The following is a 25,698-nucleotide window of genomic DNA, read 5'->3' on the forward strand; positions in this document are numbered from 1 at the left end:
ACAAACATATTTTCCATAATGTTTTTTTTTTTCTGGCAAGTGTGACCTCAAATTTGGAGTTCCGAGAAAGAAAGTTTTTCAGACTCTCCAGAGGATATTCAGAAACTGAGTTGAAGAAGCCATGGGAATAAGAGTACCCGTCATAGTCAACAACAAAATTGGAATTTACACGAATTAATACAAATTTTTGGATATGTATATACCTCCTCTCTTTGCAAGTTCAAACTCTACCCAGACGTAAACTCTGCAGTTACTCCTATGATGCTTCTTCTGATTTTTATGTTCCTGCTTCTGCAGTATTCCAGTGATGTCTACTCCTTTGACCGCTCTTACTGTGCTTCAACGACAAAAACTAGTGTATACAAGGATGGAGATATAGTAGTTGCTGCATTTTTACCTCTTTTTACTATTACTGTGGATTCTGCATCTGATAATCCAAGCAATAATAATTTCTATATTCAGTAAGTTAATAATTTTCTGTTTATTTTCTGTCAGATTTTAAAGATATGCAATGCCTAGAAATATTATGTGTGCATTCAACCCTGCTATCTACATCCAACATACTGCTGTTATATCCCAAGGACTGTCTCTAATTTATTTTTATTATTTCTGTTTATTAGTTTTTGCCTGAGAAAGAACAAAAGTATTCTAGTTACTTTCTGTTCTGCGACTCAATTCTCCCCTTATTACTCCACTATTCCTGCCCTCTTCTAGCCTGTTGTCAACAATTAGTATTGTCATGAATTATATCCAATAATATAACCTAATAACACAAAGCAAGCCACTGGCATTCATTCTGTACAGTGAGCATATGGAAAATTCAATGCCAGGATTATAAAGAATTGTCATTTTCTATGTTATGGGTATTAAACCTCAGAAAGTGTAGGCAAAGCTCTTGTTACTCTCTGGGCTGTTTCTACACCTTGTTGACTGCTATGCAGAAGATGTTTAGTTTTATGAAGTCCCAATACTGTCCTGAGCTTTAATTCTTGGGCAAACAGAATCTTTCACTACAACTGTATTATGGAGGGTACTATGTGTTTTTTCTAATAGTCTCAGAGTTTCAGGCTTCACACTTTTGCTTTTGATCCATTTGGAAATAGGTTTTGTGCAAGTTGACAGACGCTAGGTTAATTTTAATATTTTGTATGCATTTCTTGAAGATGCCTCTTTTCTTCAGCATATGGATTTCTTTATTTTTTCTCTTTTCTTTTTTTGGCATCTCAGTCAAATGTTAAGTGGTTGAAGTTACATGTATTCATGTTTGGGGTTTGATTTTTTGTTCCATTGGTCTACATGTCTGTTTTGTGACAGTACCAATGTTGTTTTGTTATTATGGCTCTCATATATGTTAAAAGATGGAATTGTAATCCTTAAAGCATCATTTCCTCAGTTCAGGATTCTTTGTGATATCCTTTGAAATTGCACATGTTATTTCCTGTGAAAAAGTAGATGTCATTATCACTTGGATTGTATTGACATTATAAATAGCTTTTGGTAGGATGCTCATTTTCAGCACACTACTCCTACCAGTCTATGAACATAGAATATCATTTTATTTCCTAGTGTCTCACTCTTCCCCTTTCTTCAGAAGCTTAAAGTTTTCATTGAATAAATTATTCATTTCTTTGGTTATATTTATTCTTATATATTTTCTCTTAGGTGATTGTGAATGTGTATGTGTCCATGTTCGCCTGTTCTGTATGTTTGTTTTTGGTGTATCAAAAAAGCTATTGATTGTGCAGGATGATTTTGAATGCTGCCACCTTGCTGAATTTAGTGATCATTTCTATTCTGGAAGAATTTCTTAATCTCCAAAATATAGCATTATGTCACCTACAAATAATGATAGTTTGACTTTCATTTGGTTAATTGTGTCTTGTTAATTTCCTTGTATTGCCTCATTGCTCTAGGTAGTACTTCAAACACAATATTAAGAAGAAATGGGAGTGTTGCATATCCCTGACTAATTTACATCTCCATTTAGGTTGATGTTGCCTATATGTGTGTGTGTATGTGTGTGTCTGTATTATTGTGTGGTGGTATATTGCCTTTAGCTCTACATTCTTCAAGACCTTTACCATGAATGTATGATGGATTTTGTCAAAACCTTTTCTGCATCAATTGAAATAATCAGGTGATTTTTGTTTAAGCCCATTTATGTTGTTTATTTCATTTATTGCCTTGAGAAATATGCTGAACCATCTATAAATTTGAAAGATAAAACCACCTTGGTCACTGTTGATGGTCTTCTTTTTGTGTTTCTACATTATATTTACTGTTGTTTTCTTAATTTTTTTTTAGTCTATGTTCATCAAAAATTTTAGCCTACAGTAACTCTACCTGGTTTTAGTAGTAGAGTGACACTGGCTTTGTACAAGTTTGTAAGGGCTCACTCTGTTTCTTTTCTCTTTTTTAATGGTTTAAGAAGGAATGTTTTAAAAGAATCTGAAGAATTAAAAATCCAGGAGATTTATGGTGTGATAATTCTGGCCCTGGACATTTTTAATTGAAGACTTTTGATTACTATTTTAATCTCCTCATTGGTTATGGTTCTGTTTAGATTCATAAGTTCATGGCTTACATTTTGTGAATGTGCTGCATACATTCACCCACAAGGAAAACCCATAAAAATGAAATTGGGAATATATATATATATATATATATATATATATATATATATATATATATATATATATATATATATATATATGGAACAAATGTCCAGAAAAAGCATTGCAAAATAAACATGACAAATCATATCTTCAAAATATCTTTGGATATATTGTGTTGGCCATCGATTCCTGGGCATGAGACTGCACTTAAGTGTGTTTTGTATACCCAGTGGTACTCCATTTATAAAAACTGGTTTTTTGCAATTGGTTATCAACTGGAGATAGCTTCTGGATTAAAGAATAGGTTTTATGTCTACTTCTCATTTCAGAGCTGGGCCCTCAATAGATTTAGACATGTGAATGTCCTATTCATGTTCCAACCATCTCATTATGAGACCAAGACCCCCAAAGAAGTTGTTGTGTTTGTTTTCTGTTACCGAACAAGGGTGAGACAGGGAGTATACACATGGAGTAGTTTATTCCTCCAGTGAGACTCCCTTAGAATAAAAAACACTTTTTCATTTTCATATGTCTGTCAATAGGAGACAGCCTCTTGGTTACGGATGGTAACTTGTGTCTATTGCTTCATTATGCTCTAAAACCCCATCAGGTGTAGGCCCTGCGCATGCTGGCTGCATGTTTCTATACATTCATTTGTGTATAGCCCTGGTCCTGTCTAGAGGTTCTTGAATGCTTAGTGTGCTCTATCAATTCTGGCTCTTACACTCTTTCTGTATCCTCTTTCACAAAATTTTCTATGCTCTGAAAGTAGGTATTTTATGAAAATACCCCGTTTTACGACTAATGTTTGAAGGTCTCTCAGTCTATACATACACTCTGGCCATGGGTCTCTGTATTTATTCCCATTTGCTAAAGTAGGAAGCTTCTCTCTTGATGGCTGAGTAAGGAATAAATGTTCCTAAAACAAATATTAGGAGTCATTACATTGCTATATTCAATTAGTATTTAGTTTTCTTCAAGATTCCTGGACTATCTGACTTCAGGTTCTTAGATGCACAAGCAGTGTTTCATCCCATCTCATAGTGTGGGTCTCCACTTAAATCAGATATTACTTGCTTAGTCCCACAAGCTTTGTAACAATATTGTAGCAGCATATCTTGGAAGTAGGTCACAATTGTATATGAAAAGTTTGTAGCTGGGTTGATATTTAGTTTCTCCTCTAATAACATGCAGAATACCTTCTAGTCCCATTGGTAATTGTCTGTAGAAGTGAAAGCTCTAGGTAGTCACTAGATTGACTTCTACATCTTCAGTGAGTTCTGTAGGTGTTGTCTTTATCAATATAGACTTACTATCAGTTTCTTGAAAGAAACCAATTGTCTTGGCAATAGCTTAGATTATTTAGGGTTTGTGATGGGAATACTTTGGCCAATAATTCAATTAGATACAACACATCTTCATACTGAAAGTTGCTTTTGGTGACAAGAGTGGCTTTTCTGCATCATGTTATTGAGGAATTTCATTTGGAACACCTTTATATACGTATATGTTACAGAAAGCTTCTACTGTATTAGGTTGCCTTATGACCTTTCTTTCTTTTTTTTTTATTAACTTGAGTATTTCTCATATACACTTCAAGTGTTATGACCTTTCAAATGTTCCTTAGGCCTAGCCATTCCTCCTTATATTTCTTTCTTCATCCACTCATTCCTCTCCCGTCACTGTTTGATCCTCCTATTCTAGTCTCCCTTCATCCTTCCATAACAATCTATTCTATGTCCTCCCTCCTTCAATCCAACCACTTACTCTCTTCCTTATTCCTGTGATTACATTGATTGTAGCTTGCTGATGGATGAGTTAAGAGACAACATCCACATGTGAGTAAACACATACCAAATTTGACTTTCCGTGACTGAGTTACCTCACCTGGGATGATGTTTTTCAAGTTCAATCCATTTACATGAAATCTTCATGATTTATTTTTAGTGGACAAAGAATATTTTATGGTATAAATGTACCAGATACTTTTTAGCCATCTCTATATGCCAGGTTTATCCATGTTCTGTGTATTGTGACTAGAGCAGCAATGTATGTCTTTAAGCAAATGTGTCTGTTGTAGGATGAAGCTAATTTTGATTATATGTCCAAAGGTGGTATTGCTAGTTCTTGAAGTACATCCCCAGCTTTCTGATTATCTTGCCACACTGAAGACCAGCAATGAATGAGCTTTCTCCTTATTCCACATTTTTGTCAGCATGTACTGTCATTGTTTTGTTGATATGGGTTATTCTGAATGATATAAGATGAAATCTCAAAGTACTTTTGATTTACATTTCCCTAATGACTAAGGATGTTGAAAACTTATTTGTTTCTTTTCCATTAGAGTTTCCTTTTCTTCATAATTTCTTGTTGGGTTTGTACTCCATTACTTAATTGGGTTACTTGTTTCTTGAGGCCAAGTTTGTTGTTGTTATGGGTGTTTTTGTTGTTGTTTTGTTTAATTTTCATACTGTATATATTTTGGATAGTAACCTATCAGATATGTGCTTGGTAAAAAAACTTATTCTGTAAGCTGCCACTTTATCCAATTAGAGTATCCACTGACACGCAGATGCTTCTCAGGTTAGTGAGGTCTCATTTATTAATTGTTGATCTTTAGTGCCTGTGCTATCAGTGTTCTGGTCAAAAATATTTTTCTCATACTTATGAGTCCCTGACTATTCCCTATTCTTTCTTCTATCAGATTCAGTGTATAGCTTTCACGTTGAGGTTTTCAGTCTACTTTGACTTACATTTTGTAGAGGATACATATGGATTTAATTCCATTCTTCTGCATGCAGCCATGTAATCTGAACAACACTATTTTTTGAAAGGGCTGCATTTTATCCAGTGTGTATTTCTGGCTTCTTTTTCAAAAACTCTCAGTAGGTGTATGGACTTGTGTTGGGTTCTTCCAGTCTAGACAATTGATTAGTCTGTGTGTGTGTGTGTGTGTGTGTGTGTGTGTGTGTGTGTGTGTGTGTGTTTTCTCCCAATAGCATTCTGTTTTCATTACTATATCTCTGTAGTACAGCTTGAAATCAGTGATGGTGAAAATTCCAATAGATGCCGTATTGTTCAGAGCTCTTTTAGCAATAGTGGGATTTTTGTTTCTACGTGAAGTTGAAAATTAACCTTTCAATTTCTGGGAAGAACTGTGTTATAATTTTAATAAATCTGAAGATTGCTTTTGACAGAATGACCTCTTTTACTACCTTAGTTATTCCAATCCATGAGCATGGGAGATCAGTTGATCTCCTGATATCTTCTTCAACTTATTTCTTCAAAGTTTTAAAATTTCTTCAATGTCTTAATATCATAAAAGAATTTGATTTTCTTGGTTAGATTTACCTCAAGATATTTTCATTTTGGGGTTGGGGATTTAGCTCAGGGTTAGAGCGCTTGCCTAGCAAGCGCAAGGCCCTGGGTTCGGTCCCCAGCTCCGAAAAAAAAGAATAGAAAAAAAAGATATTTTCATTTTGCATATACTGATTGGTTTGCATCTATTGAGTGAAACTTGTATCTTTTAGATAAAATCCACTTGCATTTTGATAGTGTATCCTTCTTAAATTTTTTAAACACATTTTAACTAAAATATAATTACATTGATTCTTGAATGTGATTTACAAAGAATTTGTTCCGAAGTTTGCCTATAGGATAAGGAATCAAATAATTTGGTTTTCCTTTTTATATTTGGGACTTTAAAGGGAAACAATAACTTTTAAAATTCACTTTGGTAATATTCTTTCCCTTTCTTGTTTGTGGAAGAAATAAAAGAGTGTTAATGTTAGCTATTCCTCTTGGATTTGGTAAAATTTACCAGTAACTGTATCTAATCTTTGGAAGTCTTCTTTGATGAGATGATTTTATTACATATTTGATCCGTTCTGTTCCTGTACTTCTTGCTATTGTGGAATTGTTTGAGCCATTCATCATTGGGTTTTCACAGGTTACATGTGCTAGGGACTCATCCTTTTAACCTAGATTTCTTTCTTTTTAGAAAATGAGTTGGTCCTGCTAAGACTGAACCCCCAGTGAACTAGACTGGTGGGGGGAGGGCGGCAATGGGGGGAGGGTTGGGAGGGGAACACCCATAAGGAAGGGGAGGGGGGAGGGGGATGTTTGCCCGGATACCGGGAAAGGGAATAACACTCGAAATGTATATAAGAAATACTCAAGTTAATAAAAAAAAAAAAGGAAAAAAAATAAATTCTTTGGTGACCATGGGGAAAAAAAAGAAACTGAAATAAAAAGGATATGTACTAAGAATGTACTACACTATTAATTATTAATATTAATATTTAATATTAATATTAAAAATATTAATAAAATGACAATTTGTTTAAAATAACTGAAAAGAAGTGAAAGGAACAGCAGATAAGGAGGGAGTGTATTTGAATACACTGTGAAAAGGGGCAAGGAGAAGAAAACACACAGGAAAGACACAAACATAAGGCTAACACACTGAAGCAGCAAAAAAAAAAAAAAGAAAATGAGTTGGCAAAACATTTCCTAATAATCCTCTGGATTCTATAGGAATTTGATATTTTGTCATATTTTGCACCTCTAATTTTACTTATTTGGGGGTCACTATTTCTCTCATTTCTTTTGAAATTTTAAATGTGTTTAGTTTAATAAACTGGGCTGCATTAGTCCGTTTTCTTGCAAGTCATTAAAGTATTTCATCATATGCCTCCATGGCCAGTAATTCTCTCCATTTTCAGGCCTCTGTCTTCCTGTGTTCCTCTGGGTTCACCTAGACAGTTTTGTGATTATTTTCATATCATTTCTATATATATGGTTTCATGTATCTAACTAAATTGTAAAACTTAACAATGAAAAAACATTTTGTATTTGTCTAAGACTGAGGTAGTTCACGCTATATGATTTACTCCAGTTACATCTTTTTTCCTGGAAATGACAGTTTATTCTTCATAACTGAATAAAATTCCACATGTATCACAGTTTTTTATTCATATCTCTGATGGTCAGCATTAAGGTTACTTTTATAACTTACCAACTGTGAATAGTGCTGAATAAAGCTTATGACAGAGGTATACCTCTCCTGAAGGTACTGGCGCCCTTCACTTTTACAGCTTATCACATGTCTGTTACCTGCATTTTCACTACCAAGGCCAAAAGAAAATCCTGGAGCTTGTGTTTGGATTGCTTCTTGGTGCTCTATTCTGCTATTTTCTGCCATTCCTTCACCTTGCTGGCATACACAGTGTCAATAAAAACCACATATAAGGAAAATTAAGAATTTCACAATTTATAAATTCATCCCATACCAAATACATAAAATGAATCTTCCACTCACAAATAAACAAAACTGCAAGAAATAAATTTATAGCAATTAAACATAAAGTAATCAAAAGTATGTAAATCATTGGTTATTGCTGTGATTCCTAGGGCATGTGCATATTTTACCTAAGTTATATTTTCTTCAAGTTTGATATAAACCAGGTTTAAAAAAAACACATTCTGAAATAAAAGGCAATGCAGGTACTTTCAAACTAAAAGTTGAAATGGAGCCATTGATAGACATTAAGTCAATTTGAATAAGCTTACCCTTATAAATCCAGTATGAATTGGGTGTTTACATTGTGAGGCCATCCTATATGCAAGAAGTGACATAAGTCTGTACATTAGTCCAGATTTCATTGGCTGGTACTCATTGCAGAAATTGTATTATGAAGGATAAAGCCTTTTGCTTCAAAACCAGTGGTGATATATAGGTTGCATCTGAACAAAATGTGGCCGTCTCTGTTATGGTATAATCTGAGTTCTGTAGAATACCATGGAGGCACAGAATATCCAATTGTCTGTATGAGTTCTCCTCATGTGTGGAAGCTTCAGTATCATGAGATGCAAAGGGTTGTGGCAGTAAATCAGTCAAGATCAATGGAAATCTGTAATGTTGTGTCACCAATGCTGGAATGTCTAGCTATTCATTTCTAGAAGGAAATGAATAATCTTCCAGATTTCATATCAGGTGTTTATTCCATATGTCTATTTTGCCATAGTAGGGTACGTTCATATACTTGGCCACATGCAACACAATCATGTTTTGCCTGTTCAGTTTTGGGTATAGCTAAAAATGGTGAAATACATATGATCGTGGTATTGTATTCCAAGATGGAGAATGCTTTTATGATGTTGTCCTATCAGCGTCTGGGTCAAAGATTCAATTCTGCCAAATCATGAGATTGCATGGATTTATTGGGGTTGATGTTGATGTCTCCTCAGTCTATTGAACTGGCTACTCATTCTTGTCCCAATTTGGATAATCATATACATTTTCATTTTCAAATCTGATACTTTTATTGTAGTGGTAACCAAACACACACACACACACACACACACACACACACACACACACACACACACACACACACATATATGGCAAAGGATGCTGTTATTTGATAATTCACAGTTAAATATGGAGTTTCCTTCCCTGGCATCTCAAATATTATTTTCTCCTTGTTCTTCATTATAATGTGTAAAAATGATTTGAGATATTTCTTTCTAGTAGAAATTGTAGATGAATGATGCTGGTGTGATGTTTCTCCAAATCTGTGTTAAATGGCATTTCAGTCGGTTTCTTTCATTGCAAATGATGTTTTTATCTTCTTCTTGGTTATTGGTGACTGTAGTTCTCATAGTTGGTGCAATATGGGCATTAGCACTTCTCAATTTAACACATTATCTGTCCCAAACTGTATTAATAATTGTTTCTCAATGAGCATGTTTTGAGCGTTGAATGCATGTTTGGTATATGGCAAGTTTAGGATATAGTGTTCATGGTCCCTGTATTCTGGTAGGAGTCCATTCATGGTGCATTAAAGGAAGTCACCAATATAATACTTAACTTGGTTTATTTATTATTATAGCTGTTGGTATGATAGTTAATTTTTTCATTGCTCCTTTTGCTGTTGTTGTTGTTGATGAAGGTGATGGTGTCCCTAATTCTGATGAATTCAAAGGTATTGGCGATGGTAAGGTGAAAAATCATACTTTATAGAGTCTATGATTGTCTCATTGGGTAATATTAAATGTATAGAATTCAAAGGAAGGAATCCAAGGAACAATATCCTGGGTGCTTTAGCCCTGATCAATATCTTGGCATTGTTCCATCTCAAGTTCTTTCTTTTTTGGTAAAACTTTCTATGAGTCTTAGGGTATAATTTCTTATGGCCATACATTGCCATATGCTGTTTCTCTCTGTCTGAGCAAAGGGTATAATGTCCAGTTAACCACAGTGCTGAATAAATTAATTATAAAATGATTACTATCCTGGTGAACTGTAGATCAAGTATATTGGATTATGTCCTAGACACATTATGCTTATAGATCATCTAACTTCCTAAGTTTCAGATTTCCCTTCTTACCTGTTTTCCAGATTGCATCACCTGTTCCAGGGAACACATATTGTCTATTTAAAGTTTGAGTACTTCTGTTATAAAGAATTATTCTGTGTGTTCTAGAATTATATGGTGGTTGTTCTAACTCTAAGTCTGATTTAATACCTTAAAAAGAGGCTCTCTTTAATCTTGGTCTCATAATTAACTCATAGAATAAAATTTCAAAGAATATCTTTAAATTGTAATAACTTGGTTACTATAATATTATAGTTCATTCCATCTTTTTCTATTACTAGGTGCAGCTGCCTTTCATGCTAGATGAATGTCTCCTTGTATTTCCATAGACTGGGACAACCTCTGGTCTTTAGATCTTGGAAATTGTGTTTAGTGATCTGGCTCAACAATTACTTGGCAGATTTATCTGGCTATCCAACACTAGGTTGTGTATATTGGTGTGAACAGGTCTGATCTAAGACAAACTTTAGCTAATCCAAGACCTGTGCCTACGTCTAGAAGGATGAAGACATATAGTCCAATGAAATCTATTTGTATTCTACAATTAAATTGTTATGAGATCATGTTACAGGTAACACTCAATGTCTTAATCTAGGTTTAAGTGCTGGACAAATGAGGCAGTCTCTAATAGCTCTTTACAAGTCTGCCAAGATAACTTCTGGTTCCTGTTATCAAACCACTAGAAAAAAGCATATGGTCTATATGTCCCAATTTTTGGTGTAACCTTAGGACTTCTTCCTTAATAATTATGCTAACATTCTCTGGTTTCTTAATTTGCCAGTCTGGGTTCCTTCTAATATTTATTCTCATAGGGTTGTCCTAATTTAACTAGGCTCTCCATTTGCCCTCATTTTTTAGTGGTAAGTGTGAACATTAAAGTTTACTAAGTGTGTGATTTATCATCCTTGCTTATTCATTCTGAATTTGTCCCCTTACAAGTTTTAATATTCGAATCTTAACTGAACGTGATGTTAATTTGTTCACTATCACAATTTTTATAGTTTTTTTCTGTATTATTTGTGTGGGTGTCTCCCTGGGCTACATAAATTTTAAAGAATTCGCTAAATTTTGAGATTTTTCACCTCTGCCTTCCTTGACCATATATCTTTATCCTTTATTTAGTTGGTGGTTTTTCATTATGTTGGAATGATATACCATTGCACAGGCACCATGAACCAGAGTAGATATAGATTTTTCCTTTTGCCTTCCTTAGCTGTTTGTCTATAGCCAAGAGTGCTGATGTTACTTCAGCATTTGTGCTGATTTGGTGGTTCCTTCGTCAGTAATGGCCATTCCATCCCCTAGACTATAGGATAAAGCTTTCCATTTAGTTTTGGTTCCATCAGTGGTTGATGAGCCATAATTAAACCATGAATTAGCCAAATGCTGTGACCATTCCATTGATCCCAATAAACCAATAGGTGCCTCTTTAAAAGGAGTTGAGTGTGGTTTACAGATGGAGATTATAGGCAACTGAACAATTTCCTCAATGTGATAAAGCACTAAAAGTCACAAAGGATTTCATATCAGTACCATTTCCAATGTAAGACTTTTCCTCACAGACCTAAGCCTGCCTTCCAGAAGATCCAATTCATCACTGGAATGGATGCCCTTATGAACATAGAGTGGTTGGCAATGACTGAGTGTAGGGCCCAGAATACCTCGAAAATGATCAGATTAGATTCTCAAGAGAGAGTAGTTATTCTCTGAATAAGGGAAGTGTTTGCAATAGAACTGAATTGGCAAATGTTGGTGAACTCCCTTTTGTTTTATGAAGAGTCCCCAATTGCCATACTCACCAATAAATATGTTATCCACAATTTAGGTATCATTCTGGTTCAATATGTGTCAGGGTTGCTTGTTCAAATATGAGCTTCCTTAAAAGCTTTTCTCTTTAATTGTCCCCATAGTAAATTAAATGCCTTTCTAGTAACTTTATTGAGGGGTTTGATAATAATCTGTAAATATGGTATGTGATTCCTCCAGCATGCAAACATACCAATTAGGTGTGCAACTGAATTTTTCCTTGGGACTAGAGGATATTTAAATTATTTAAAATCTTGTGCAAGTCCATAACACACCTAAAAACTTTGTTGAGGTGTCTGGCCTTTTCACATAGTCTTTACCTTGTTCAGGCATCATGTACTGTAGCATCAGTTACTGTCTCCATATAATTATGAACAGTGTCCTTAATTGTATATGACAATCAAAATATGTACATAGCTTTATAGTATGCAATCTGATTTAGGTGGCTTTTACAGTGATTATCTTAGTGTCACATGAACAATTATTGGGGCTATTCTTATAGCCTTGAGGCACTCCTTTGAATCTGCACAGTTTATTGTTCCAGGTTAAATTACTAAGGTCTCAGGAACAAACATGGAGTGGTAGCCTAAATAAAATGATAAGTCTATGGTGTCAACAAAATTTTGGTTGTAAATCCCAAACTTTATGAATGTATCTTCTGCATCAGATAAATTTCCCGGCAATTGTGGAGAAAGCTGAGGTACAATAATAATTATATACTTACTATTCCTGCTGTAAATGATTTTTCTGCTACTCTTTCAATGTTCATATAATTTTGGAGTTTTGGATAGTATTGGTATGAGGTCTTCTATGAAGATCTGATAGAATTCTGCACTGAAACCATTTGGACCTGGGCTCTTTTGGTTGGGAGACTTTTAATGACTGCTTCTATTTCTTTATTAGTTATGGAGCTGTTTAAATGGTTTATTTGTTCCTGATTTAACTTCAGTACCTGTCATCTGTCTAGGAAATTGTTGATTTCCTATAGATTTTCTAGTTTTGTTGAATATAGGCTTTTGTAGTAGGATCTGATGATTTTTTGAATTTCCTCTGATTCTGTTGTTATGTCTCCCTTTTCATTTCTGATTTTGTTAATTTGGACACACTTTCTGTGTCCTCTGGTTAGTCTGGCTAAGGGTTTATCTATCTTGTTGATTTTCTCAAAGAACCAGCTTTTGGTTCTGTTCATTCTTTGTATAGTACTTTTTGTTTCTATTGAGTTGATTTCAGCTCCGAGTTTGATTATTTTCTGCCTTCTACTCCTCCTGTGTGTTTTTGCTTCTTTTTGTTCCAGAGTTTTAGGTGTGCTGTCAAGCTGCTGATATATGCTCCCTCCTGTTTTTCTGCAGGACTCTGAGCTATGGGTTTTCCTCTTAGCACAGCTTTTATTTTGTCCCATAATGTTGTACCTTGATTGTTGTTGATTTCTAAGAAGTCTTTAATTTCTTTCGTTATTTCTTCCTAGAACAGGTTATCATTGAGTTGACCATTATTCAACTTCCATGTACATCTAGGCATTCTTTCCTTATTTTTATTGAAGACCAGCTTTAGCCCGTGATGGTCTGATCGGATGCATGGGATTATTTCTATATTTGTGTATCTGTTGAGGCCTGTTTTGTGACTGATTATATGGTCAATTTTGGAGAAAGTACCATGAGGTGGTGAGAAGAAGGTATACCCTTTTGTTTTAGGATAGAATGTTCTATAATTATCTGCTAAATCCATTTGGTCCATGACCTCTCTTAGTCTGTCTATGCCTCTGTTTAATTTCTGTTTCCATGTTCTGTCCATTGAACAGAGTGGGGTGTTGAAATCTCCTACCATTATTTTGTGAGGTGCAATGTGTGCTTTGAGCTTTAGTAATGTTTCTCTTTTATGTATGTAGGTGCTCTTGTATTTGGAGTATAGATATTTAGGATTGAGAGTTCATTTTGGTCCATTTTTGCTTTGATGAATATGAAGTGTCTTTCCTTATCTATTTTGATGAATTTTGGTTGAAAATCGATTTTCTTCGATATTAGAATGGCTATTCAAAGATCCTTCTTCAGACCATTTGCTTGGAAAGTTGTTTTCCAGCCTTTTCCTCTGAGGTAGTGTTTGTCTTTGTCTCTGAGGTGTGTTTCCTGTGGGTAGCAAAATGTTGGGTCCTCAATGCTTATCCATTTTGTTAATCTGTATCTTTTTGTTGGGGAATTGAGTCCATTGATGTTGAGAGATATTAAGGAATAGTGATTGTTGCTTCCTGTTATATTAAAATTGGATGTGAGATTATGTTTGTGTGCTTGTCTTCTCTTTGTTTTGTGGCAAAACTATTAGATTCTTGCTTTTTCTAGTGTGTAGCTTGCCTCCATGAGTTGGGCTTTACCATTTATTATCCTTTGTAGGGCTGGATTTGTAGAAAGGTATTGTACGGCTCCCTGTCTCTTCCTTTGCTCTTCTTTATCCAGGGTTGTCTTTTTTTGAGCTTTCTTTATTGTTTCGATTTCCAATTTAATTCCTTCACCTGTTTGATTGTGGTTTCCTGTAATTGTTTCAGGGATTTTTACATTTCCTTTCTATAGGCTTCTGCTTGTTTATTTGTGTTTTCTTGCATTTCTCTAAGGAAGTTCTTTATGTCTTGCTTGAAGTCCTCCATCATCATGATAAATGTGATTTTAAATCTAGATCTTGTTTTTCTGGTGTGTTTGGCTATTCAGTGTTTACTTTGGTGGGAGAATTGGGCTCCGATGATGCCATGAAATCTTAGTTTCTGTTGCTTGGGTTCCTGCACTTACCTCTTGCCATCACGTTGTCTCTGGTGTTAAATTGTTCTGCTATTTCTGACAGTGGTTAGACCGTCCTATAGCCCTGTGTGTCAGATGTGCTGTAGACCTGTTTTCCTGTTCTCTTTCAGCCAGTTATGGGAACAGAGTCTTCTTATTTCATTCGTGTATACAGTATACGTTCCTGTCTACTGGTCTTCAGGTGTTCCTGTGGGCGTGTGTCCTGCGTCCACCAGGCAGGTCACTTGGAGCAGAAAAGTTGGGCTTACCTCTGGTCTGAGGACTGGAGTTGCTTCTCAGAGCTGGGTATCAGCTCTCCGTGAAGGCAGGAACCAGAAGGGCCTGCCCCACCTTCATCTGGGACCCTGTGCACAGGAGGCCCAGATGGCACTAGGTGTTTTCCTGTAGAGTCAGAAATGTGGGCAGAGAGTAGGCTTCTCTGGCTTCCCAGGCATGTATGCTCCTCTGAAGCTCTAGGTTTCCCTCCCACATGATTTGGGTGCAGGGAGCTGTTTCACTGGGTCCCTTCTGTTCTGGTAGGTGTCTGGACCACAGTGTATAGTGCCCCTATCTTCCTGTTCCCAGAAACACTATACAGTTTCCTCTTGGGCCAGGGATGTGGGCAAGGGTGGGCAGTACTGGCGGTCTATATTGCCCTGCAGTCTCAGGAGTGCCCACCGGTCTGGGCAGTGAGTTCTCTCTCTGACGGTGTTTGGGAGCAGGGAGTTTTGGGCCAGGATCAACGAGGTCAGAAATATTAGTTTTATTTAACCAGTTTTCACAACTGAATATCTATTCTAAAAACTTTATCGAGTGTACAGTTTATACATAGTTCAAACTGCTGAACAAAAGAGTAGGTCCCACAGATGCAAAACTACTGTACCCATTCATCCAAGGTAAAGACAGATTTACACACTGTGTAGCATGCCACATGGCAGGAAAGGTGTCACTTCTGAGTATATACTTCAAAACGCTACAAAAATAAGATTTTGATTGTATTTCAGTTTTCATACATTCAATATGATTGCAAGCCTAGAATCCTTAGTAGTAATTGCTGTGTGCAGTTAGTCCCCATACTACAGGGTACTCATGAATATGAAACTGTGCTCAGTATATGGCAGACATAAAAGCAGAGACCATGGATAACAAAAGTCAAATATAAGGTAGTTCTTTTCTTTTGAAAAGGAGTTTATGTATTTAATAGTGTGCCAAGAGAATTTTAAATTAAAAGAAATATTCTAAGAGAGCTGAATATTATACTTTATAAACATAAAAAATACTTTTGGTGTAGTACATCAATCAAATCTACAGATAGAAAAAATAAAACCATGTGAAGTAGGATTTCTCACACAGCCACAAGAAGTACTTATGTAGTTATTTTTCAAAAGGGCCAGAAAAATTATTTAAAACCTACTAGGGCTAATTAATGACTCAGCTAGTAACACTCAAGCTATGGAGTGACTCACAAACACTGGACCACAAACTTTTCTCAAGAGACACTGAGTTTTTCGTGGTGACTGGGTAAGAATGTGACATTAAGAAACATAGAGTCAGTGGGCATCTTAGAACAAACCCATGTTCCTGTGGGTACATTCATTTTCTTAATTCTTCTTTTCTTATTGGTCTCTGCATTTTGTCAATTTGTTTGCCACAAATTAGAGGAATTTGTCTTTTCTGAAGTACCAATTTTGGTTGCAGTTAGAGTAGGCTTGATTTACCAGTTTTTTGCATTTAAGATCTGTTCGTCTTGCTATTCTCATCCAGTCCCTCATGTAATTCTTAGTGGCCTACTCCTGCTACCTGGTCTTAGGGTAGAGCATATGGCTTTATGAGAGTTAGCCCTGTCACAGAGGTTCCTCCTTAGGGTTCTGGTACCTTTCTTCCTGGGAATATATCTCCACTACTCTGTCATAAGACAGAAACATGAGTCTTCAAGGAGGCAAGACCTGCAGTAAAGAATCGACCCTACTTTCTGGGCTGAGACTGTGGACGCACTTGGGATAGCAAGAAGCCACCTTAATTTTAACTTTTGTAAAGGTCTTGCATATCCTGCCAACTAAGCCAACTGTCATGAGCATCAAGGTATATACACATAGTTAGTATAACAAACGTTTTATTTTATTATGCTGAGGATCTTCACATAATGTTCATACTCTAAATTTCTAACTAAGATGTTAAACCTATATATCTCCCAAGGCCTCTCACCTATGCAATGTATCTGCTGAAGATCAGGTTCAGTCTCTAACAGAAGTCTCTGAATTGAGGATCAAGATCAGAATCTTCAGTCAAACGACTGATAAAGGTGGCATCTCTCAGGAAGTGCAGAGCAGAACATGGCTCTTAATGGTGGCTTATAGACCCTCCAGTAGATGTGGATGCAGGGAGCTAAGCATAGATTGGGTCCTCTCTGGAAAGTAGCCACAGGAGAAGAGTATTGCTTTGGGGAAGGTGTCATAACTTATTTCTACAAGAGTAAAGGTTCCTTTCTATATTTTAACTTTCTTGTCTTTAAGTTCCTCTAAGGCGAGAAGAACAAACTGGCTTCAGGCAAATTATCATCCTATTGTAAAACAGTGGGGGTTTAAGTAAAGATTCCCTATGTTCTTTAATCCATAGGTCCTCCATGGCCCCTATGGCTGGGAGTTCATTTAATTCCTCCTCAGCTTGACAAAGTCACTCACAAGGAGAACCAAACACTTTGAAAAGAGATACTAGATTTTCTTTTTTTTCCTTTTATTTTTAATTATATTTAATGCTTTTTTTAAATAATCCAGTCATTATCCTCCTCCCCATTTGCCATCTAACAGTTCTTCATCCAATTCCTCCTCTCCTGTCTCTACTAGGATGTCCCCACTTCTCCCCAACCCACCCAAACAGACCTACCCACTCCCCGGGGGCTTCAAGTCAGTCTCTAGGATTAGGTGCCTCTTCTTTCACTGAAGCCAGACCAGGCAGTCCTCTGCAGTATATGTGTTGGGGGATCAGACCAACTACTGTATGCTGCCTCATTGGTGGCTCAATAGCTAACATATCTTTGTACTTCTGGTTAGTTGAGACTAATGGTTTTCCGATGGGTTGCCCTCCACCACAACCTCTAGCCTTTCCCTATTTCAACCACTGGGATCCCCAACTTCAGTCTGTTGGTTGGATGTGAATATCTGAATCTGTCTCAGTCAGCTGCTTTTTGGGTCTCTTGGAGAGCAGTCATGCAAGGCTATGTCTGTACACATACCATAGCATCAGTAGTTGTGTCAGGCCTTGCAGCCTCCTCTTCAGATTGATCTCAAGTTGGGTCAGTCTCTAGACCTCCTTTCCCTTAGTTTCACCACCGTTTTTTTGTCTCTGCAGTTCTTTTAGACAAGAACAATTCTGGGTTAGACTTGTTGATTTTGGGATGTTGATCTGCAGAAAGTCTGTCCAAAGGGTGGGCCCAGGGATTATTATATTAATTTAATAAAGACAGGAAAGGCATATAAATATCAAGAATCAATCCTGAGATGTCATTCCTAATGCCTTACCTCCAAGACCTTATTCATCACAGGTCACATTGAACCATCTAAGAAAAGTCGCCTACCAGCCTTTAGCTGCAGATAGATGGCTTCTGACACATGGACTGTCTAGATAACTTACGTAAGTGATGTCACTGTGTTCTAGTTATCTGGTGAAGCCTTGGGTGTAGTAGAGATCCTAACTAAGTTGTTTGCCCATGTCTAAAAGTTGAGTGGTTTTTTTTTTACTATGTTCAATACTGATGACTCAGCTGTTAAGAGCATGCACTGCTGTTTCACACAATAAGTTCCATCCCCAGAATCCAGGTCAGGCACTTCACAGTAGTAATTCCAGTTCCAAGTCTTACATAGCCCTGTTCAAGCTTTGTCAGTTATCCACACATAAATGGAACACAAAGAGAGAAAGAGCCATATACATACACTTAAACATACACATACATATACCGTATGATAAACTTTAAAAAATAAAACTAGATTGAGCTTTTAACTTTAAAAATTTGGAGGCAGAAGCCAGCAGATCGCTGTGCATTTGAGACAATCCCTAGTGTGCTCTAGGACAGGCAGGGCTTTACAGAGAAACCGTGTGTAGAAAAATAACCTACCCTTTTCCAAAAAACCTTAAACTTACAAACCAAACATAAAATTATAAAATATTAAATGAAAATGCTTGAAAAAGTTCTTTTTATGGTTTTAATTAAAACTGGAAAATAACCTCTATTTCTTAAAATGCAGACAAATAAATTTTATCAATAAATATTCTTTGAAATACAATGCATTCTGAATACTTTTCCTCTGCCCTTCTACTCTCTGATCTCTTTTGCCTCTGCAAGCACCCCTTCTTCCTTCAAAATCACTTTCCTATATTCATGACATTTTATGTTGTGAACCACTGAGTTTAACCTGCGATATCTGTGTGACCATGGCCTTGGGACTATGCACTGGTAGGCTGACTGGTGGGTACACAATTAGATACACTTTTCCTTTCCTCAAAATCTATTAGTTGCCAATAGTTTAGAAGTATGTGTCAGAGCCTTGTGGTTCTTTCCCTGTCTCCAGTGGATTGGCCAGTTTTGTGTACTTCCAATGCCAGTAACTGCAGTTGCTTTGTATTCATGATTCCTATGGTCTCACCTTGCTTAAAAGATGACACTCTACAGCTCTTCCTTTTTGGGGCATTTACTTTCTTTACATCATGCCTTTTCATCAATGTCTACTATTAAGACAGTATTGCAAATGTCTAAGAGTACATTTTAATACTGAAATAAAAAGCCATCCAGCAAGAAAATGAAACTCACTCCAACAGTAACATGAAATGGGGTATGTAGATGACTCAGTAATAAAGTGCTTGTCATGCAAGCATGAGGACCAGTGTTCAGATAAACCAAACCCCACATAAAACAACGCGCAGTAGCATTTGTTTTAAGTCACACCACTACCATGATGAGGTGGAAAACAGAGATTAGATAATTCCAAGAAGGTAAAGGGCAGTGAACCTGTCACATGCAGTAATACATACAAATACTATTTCTCAGACAAAGTAAACGGTGGGGAATAACATCCAAGGTTGTCTTCTAACCTCTACATGCAAGTCCTGGTATGCACACCAAAGGAACTTTATATTCTACTACAAAGATATTTGCATATCCATGTTCTTTACTACTTTATTCACAATATCCAAGAACTGGAATCAACCTAGATGATCATAAATTGATTAATGGGTAATGAAAATATGGTACATGTTCACAATAGAATACGTCTTAATTGTAAATAAAACTTAAATCATGGAATTTTTAGGTCAATGGGTCAAACAAGAAAAAATATGCTGTGTAGCATCACCTGGACCCAGAAAGACATATGCCATTTGTTCTTTTACATATAAAAGTTCTACATATGATGATTTGTGTGTTTGACATGGAGTACATGTGGAAACTAGAAATGGATGTCTGGTGGCAGGGCTTGGGGTGCAATTAGGCGGGAAGTTGATAAAATGTCAGTTGGGAATGAGAATCACGGAGGCAGAAGTGTCCAAGTAGGTAACACAATGAAGAGGAATGGGGAACAAGGATCAACGGAAGGCTTATCCAAAGCACATGTAGAGTATACTTGGAAATCCTGTGATCATGTGATCCAAGTTTAAAAAACAAGATGATTCATGTGTAGTGGTACATATGTCTAATCCCAGAACATAGGAGACAGTGATAGACAAGTTTAAATAGAAATAAGTACAGGGGTACAGAAAAAAGGATTGGTAGAGGTATACTAAAACTACAGCTGTGTAGTTTCCTCTTGGGCCAGAGATGTGTGCAAATGGGGGCAGAAGAGGCAGTCTGTACTCTGTTTTCAGGATTGTCTGCACTTCTGAGTGTTCATCTCTCTCCTCCACAGGATTTTGGAGCAGGGAGCTGTGGGATCAGTACAGTTCAGTTCTGGGCACACCCAGAAACCAGAAGTGCCCTGTCTGAGAGGACTTCTGCCTTTATGTGTCCTGAGTCCACTAGGCAGGTCACTTGGAGCAGAAAAGTTAGTTTTACCTCTGCTCTCAGGCGTGTAGGCACTCCTAGTGACTGGCTTTCAGCTCTTGACACAGGCAGGAATCAGAAGCATCCTGCCACTGACTGCTCCTAGGTTCCTATGCCCAGGGAGCAGAGATAGAACTAGTTGATTTCCTTTTTGTCAGGAATGTGGGCAGAGAGTAGTCTCCTCTGAGTTCTCAGGAATGTCTGCACTTCTGAGGGTCCAGCTCTCTCCCCCATGGAATTCTGGTGCAGGTAGCTATGACTGACTGGATTCAGTAAGGCTGTGCAGTTTACTCTTGTGCCAGGAATGTGGGCAAAGGTGGGCAGAAGTGGCAGTCTAATCTGCAGTCTCAGAATTGTCTGCATTTCTGTGTATTCAGTCATGTCCCCCACGGAATTTGAAGAAGGGGAGGGGGAGAAGATAGAGGGCTTATGAAGAGGAAACCAGGAAAGGGAATAACATTTGAAATGTCAATAAAGAAATATTCAATAAAAATTTAAAATAAAACTAAGGCTGTAAAAAGCCTTACCATGCTGAACTAATTTGTAAGCTACTTAAAAATGATTTGAAACAAAGTATCCTACATAAGTTAACAGTGCTATTCCTAGTAGTCATAGATTATTTAATGAGAATCTCAATGTCAAACTCTGACTACTCCTACTATTTATTAGTCAGAGAAGGCACAAAGTCACCTAAAACAATATAATCTAGTGCCATTATTTTGGTTGCCCACCATAACTAAATATTAAGACCCCTTGTAGAAACCATTTGTTATAAAATACAAAGAAGTCACAATTGATCTGACCAAGAAACTCTCTCTGATGGATGGTTTTTGAAGTGCTAAAAGATAGATTGTTTGGTGCTGAAGGTGTTGGAAACCATCAGAGGTCTTGTCTAATGCTAGACCCTACATTCCATAACAACCTGCTAGGTAAAACATATCCAAAGGTAAGATAGTAACAACCCTACTTGTTGGAGTAAACAACCACTATTGATTATGTTTTAGGCCTGTTCTGAGGGAGAGAATTCATTCCTGATACTGTAAGCACAGCCAAAACCCAAGTCTAGAAAAGTCATAGGCCTTAGAGCAGAACCTATTGGTGCTTTTTCCTAAGGAGTCATTTTGTCAGGTATGGTTGATATACCCACTGACATTCCATTGGAGAAAAAAAAATCTTTCTTTCTATGCAGAGATTTCTGCTACTTACACCTTGACCAAAGAAGCTTTTATTGTAGTGGCTAGAAGTTAGTACAATGAGTGATCACTGCTCAAAGTGCTGAAATTAAGCAACTGTGTTTAGTCACAAGATGGGACATCTCTACCAAGGACCTACCTCCAACCAAAGTTTAGGAATATCATGGGAGAGGCAGGGGAGGAAGAGGGAGAGGAAGAGAGAGAGAGAGAGAGAAAAGAGAGAATAATATAAGAATAGAGGGGAGTGCTTAGAAATGTCCTCTGGATATGACATGATTATTAAACACATAAACTCACTGCCAATGTGATTAGTCACAAATATTAGAGTGAGATCATGCCAGCTAATAATTCTAGAATGGATTGTAGCAAGGTTGTCAATAGCATACCTGAGATATTGGCAACTGATAACTTCTGAGGGTGACAGAGGCATTTTTCTTTATAAGTATAGCCACTGGTAGGTTTCCATTCACAAATGGATAACCCCATATCCATGCAAGTATTTATAGCAACAATTAAACTTCATGGCTTGATATATGCTGAGAAAGGGAAAAAAACATTTTCTCTGATGGAATGTCACCAGGTTTATCAACCATAATCACAAACAGTTTGGAGCATAAGATAAACTCCAAATTTTTATTTCATTTTTTGGGGGGTGATTTGTTATTTTGTTTTCCATTGCTTTTCTTCTTAGGGTTGCTTGTTTATTTTGACATTTGCTTTTGATTTGTGTTATGTTGAGGGAGAAATAGGGGATAGTAAAAGAACATGCATTGTATGTGTGGGGAGGTAGGAAGAATCTAGGAGGCTGGAAAAGGAAAAGAATGTAATTAAAATAGGTATATAAAATTTTTCTTTGTTTTTTAGTGGAAAATAGAAAAAGGAGATTAATTCAAAGTGACCATATTGAGACAAGGGAAAAAGAGATTCAGCAAAGTGTTCAAGTCCATATTTTGGGTCTGAAGTTCTGGGGTGGAGTGGCCTCTACTCTAGCAGGAAGTGCCTAACCCAGTTGAGGAATGGGACATGATCAAAGAAGGAGAAGGGGACTTAGGGATGTGATAAGTAGCCTCTATGTTCTTCTGGCAGGCATGGCCTATGGGTGAGGATATGATGTCTGCCCAATAGAACCTAGAAAACGTAGGAAGTGAGTAGGTGGGTAGCTGACTTGGTCTTCTTGCATATATGGTCTGTGGTTGGATAATGTAGCAGCAAATTTAGCTAAACCACTTTATGCTCCCAGTAGGTCATTGTCCCAACCACCTACCAGAGCCCTCTGTATTCATAAATGAAAGACACACACACACACACACACACACACACACACACACACACCAGTTAACTACAAATCTCTTGACTATCTCAAAGGCTGGGCAGTTCCAATTCTTCCAGCTCCCAGCAAACACTCCCCTTTGGCATTTCTCAGGTAACATCTTTTAAAGTCTAAACCTTTAATCTCTGATACCCCAAATACAACTGGGGAGGTGGCCACTGTGGCCAATTTCTTTGATTCTCACATATCTGAAGGCCGTTAAGTCTAGTCTTTCTTCTTCCTGGTGATGGTGATCTCTGCCTGCTTTCTTCTTTCACCCAGTTGTAGCCCAAGCAAAACCCTAGGTCCCACCTCAGTCTACCCGCCCAGCCATTGGCTGTACAGAATTTCTTTAAGGCCAACCAAATCCAGCTGGGGTGGAACCCTCAGCTTTTGGGTGTGAATTGAATTGACACAGCATCAAAACTAAATCCTATCATGATAAGGGTTGTTTTTCTGAGGGAACCAAGAGAGTGTGTTTAGACCAACAGGCAGACAGCATACCTAGGCTTCTGGCAGAGGTGGGATGGGCAGCAGGTATCTGTCTCAGGGAATGGAATAAGTGAGGGTGTCTATGGGCAGCTCTTCTACCTTGTCATCTGTCAGCTATGGCCTATATGGGTGTAGGCGTATATAATAGAGGGAACTGAGATAGTGGGGAAGGTCAAACACCAGGTGACCTACATCTCTTCTGGAAGGTGTGTCGGCGGTTGAGCTGTATGTGTGTGCTTGAGGAACATAAGATAGTAGGATTAGGACTGTGGGCAGGTTGCCTAGCTGGTCTATGGAAAGTGTGGCATCATTGAGCTGGTTTATTTATCAGAGTGAACATCAAGAGTAGGGAAGTGCCACAGCTGCAACAGATTTAATATTTTAATTATAAATATATTAAAAGAAAATTCAGACTGCCACCACTGAAAGTAATGCACTATCTCTAGCCTCTGGAACATCTAGAAAAGTCCCTGTAACGATTTGGCATGACTTTGTGGATGAGAATATCTGTTATCTGTTATGGGTCAATCTCTGAAGAAGAAATGAGGAAGTATCTTCCCAGGAATCATTATTGTCATCAAGAGTCCAGTTTCATCTCTAGGAGACCCAATGTGAATGTTTTCCCACAGTTCTTCAGCTTCTTTGGAAATTGAGATATAAAGGGATTTGCTGCAACTAGAATATGTCATTTCAAGACTTTGTGGCATTCATGAGTATGGCTGCACACAAGAAAGGATGGACTATGTTAAGAGCTTTTACAAAAAGTATTGTTACAGAATGATGGAAACAAACATTCACGGGGCATCATTCTCTACCATTCCACAGCCCAAATCAATTGAATGCCTGCCTAGTCCCTGGATCTTATCTACGATAGTGCTTCCTCAGGAAAAATACCTGGATTCCTAGAGCAAGAGTCTCTAAGAGATGGCTCAGAAATCAATTTTCTGTCAATGGTCCAAGTAACTCCTTTTCTACATGTTGGTGTGGTGGGTTTGAATGAAAATGTCCACCATAGACCCATAGAAAGTGAGGCATTGTTGGAGTAGATATGGTCTTGTTGGAGAAAATGTTCTACTGAGGATGGTTTTGAGGTTTCAGAAGCTCAAGATAGGACCAGTGTAACTCTCTTTCATGCTGCCTGCTGGCCCAAATGTAGAACTTTTAGCTCCTTCTCCAGCACCATGTCTTCCTGCATGCATGTCACCAATGCTTCCCATCCTGGCAATAATAAACTAAACCTTTGGACATGTAAGGAAGTTCCAATTAAGTGTTTTCCTTTAAAGGAGTTGACATGATCATGGTATCTATCCACAGCCAGAAAACTCTAAGACAATGGGGAAATACTCATGTTCAGCATGTTTGATTCACAGCAAAGGAGGTCACATACATAATGACTGTCAGTCTTCAATCATAGCTTGGTATGAAATAATTCATACCAGAGACAACCCCTCTGAATATGATAAGTATTGGGAAGTTTTTGTAGTTAATTTTTATTTGGCCCTAATACATCCATAAAAGAATATATTAAATGTAATCCATTCTTTGGATTTTTCATACCCTACACACAGCTGAATAATTTTGTACTGGGGTAAAAATCCCAACACTGAACATAGAAAAACTGTCAAGCAAATAAACTATCTTATTGGTTAGATTGCTGATTCATATCACTAAGAAAACCTATGTACTCAACGAATGTTTAGGCACAAAAAGATAATCAACAGTACCAAATATTCATTCAATATCAATATATACTCGAGAGTAATTATTTGAGTATAATAAATGTGAAAAAATTTTCCAAATGGCTCATCTGTCATAATCATAATATGTCAGATGAGAATCTGGATTAATGCAAATGGGGAAATCAGAATATATACACAAGATGACACTGATAAAACACAAATGCTAAAATTTACCAGAATACCTGAGACTTTATCCAATATGAAAGTAATGGAAAGAAAAATTTTATGTATAAATGTTCATTTTTGGTCCCAGCATTTCAGTGTAATTTCTGAAAGAGAAAGGAAGGGAAGAGAGAGAGAGAGAGAGAGAGAGAGAGAGAGAGAGAGAGAGAGAGAGAGAGAGAGAGAGAGAGAGAGAGAGAAATGGAGGAAGGA

At 37.1% G+C, this 25,698-nt stretch overlaps 1 pseudogene; it reads left to right on the forward strand.

Moving 5' to 3' along the window:
* Window positions 1–258: 258 nt before the first annotated feature.
* Window positions 259–25,698, forward strand: part of Vmn2r116l-ps33 (vomeronasal 2, receptor 116 like, pseudogene 33) — a 101,986-nt pseudogene continuing 76,546 nt past the window's right edge.

Source organism: Rattus norvegicus, chromosome 12 (assembly GCF_021556685.1).
Source record: "Rattus norvegicus strain SHRSP/BbbUtx chromosome 12, alternate assembly SHRSP_T2T, whole genome shotgun sequence".
Lineage (NCBI taxonomy): Eukaryota > Metazoa > Chordata > Mammalia > Rodentia > Muridae > Rattus > Rattus norvegicus.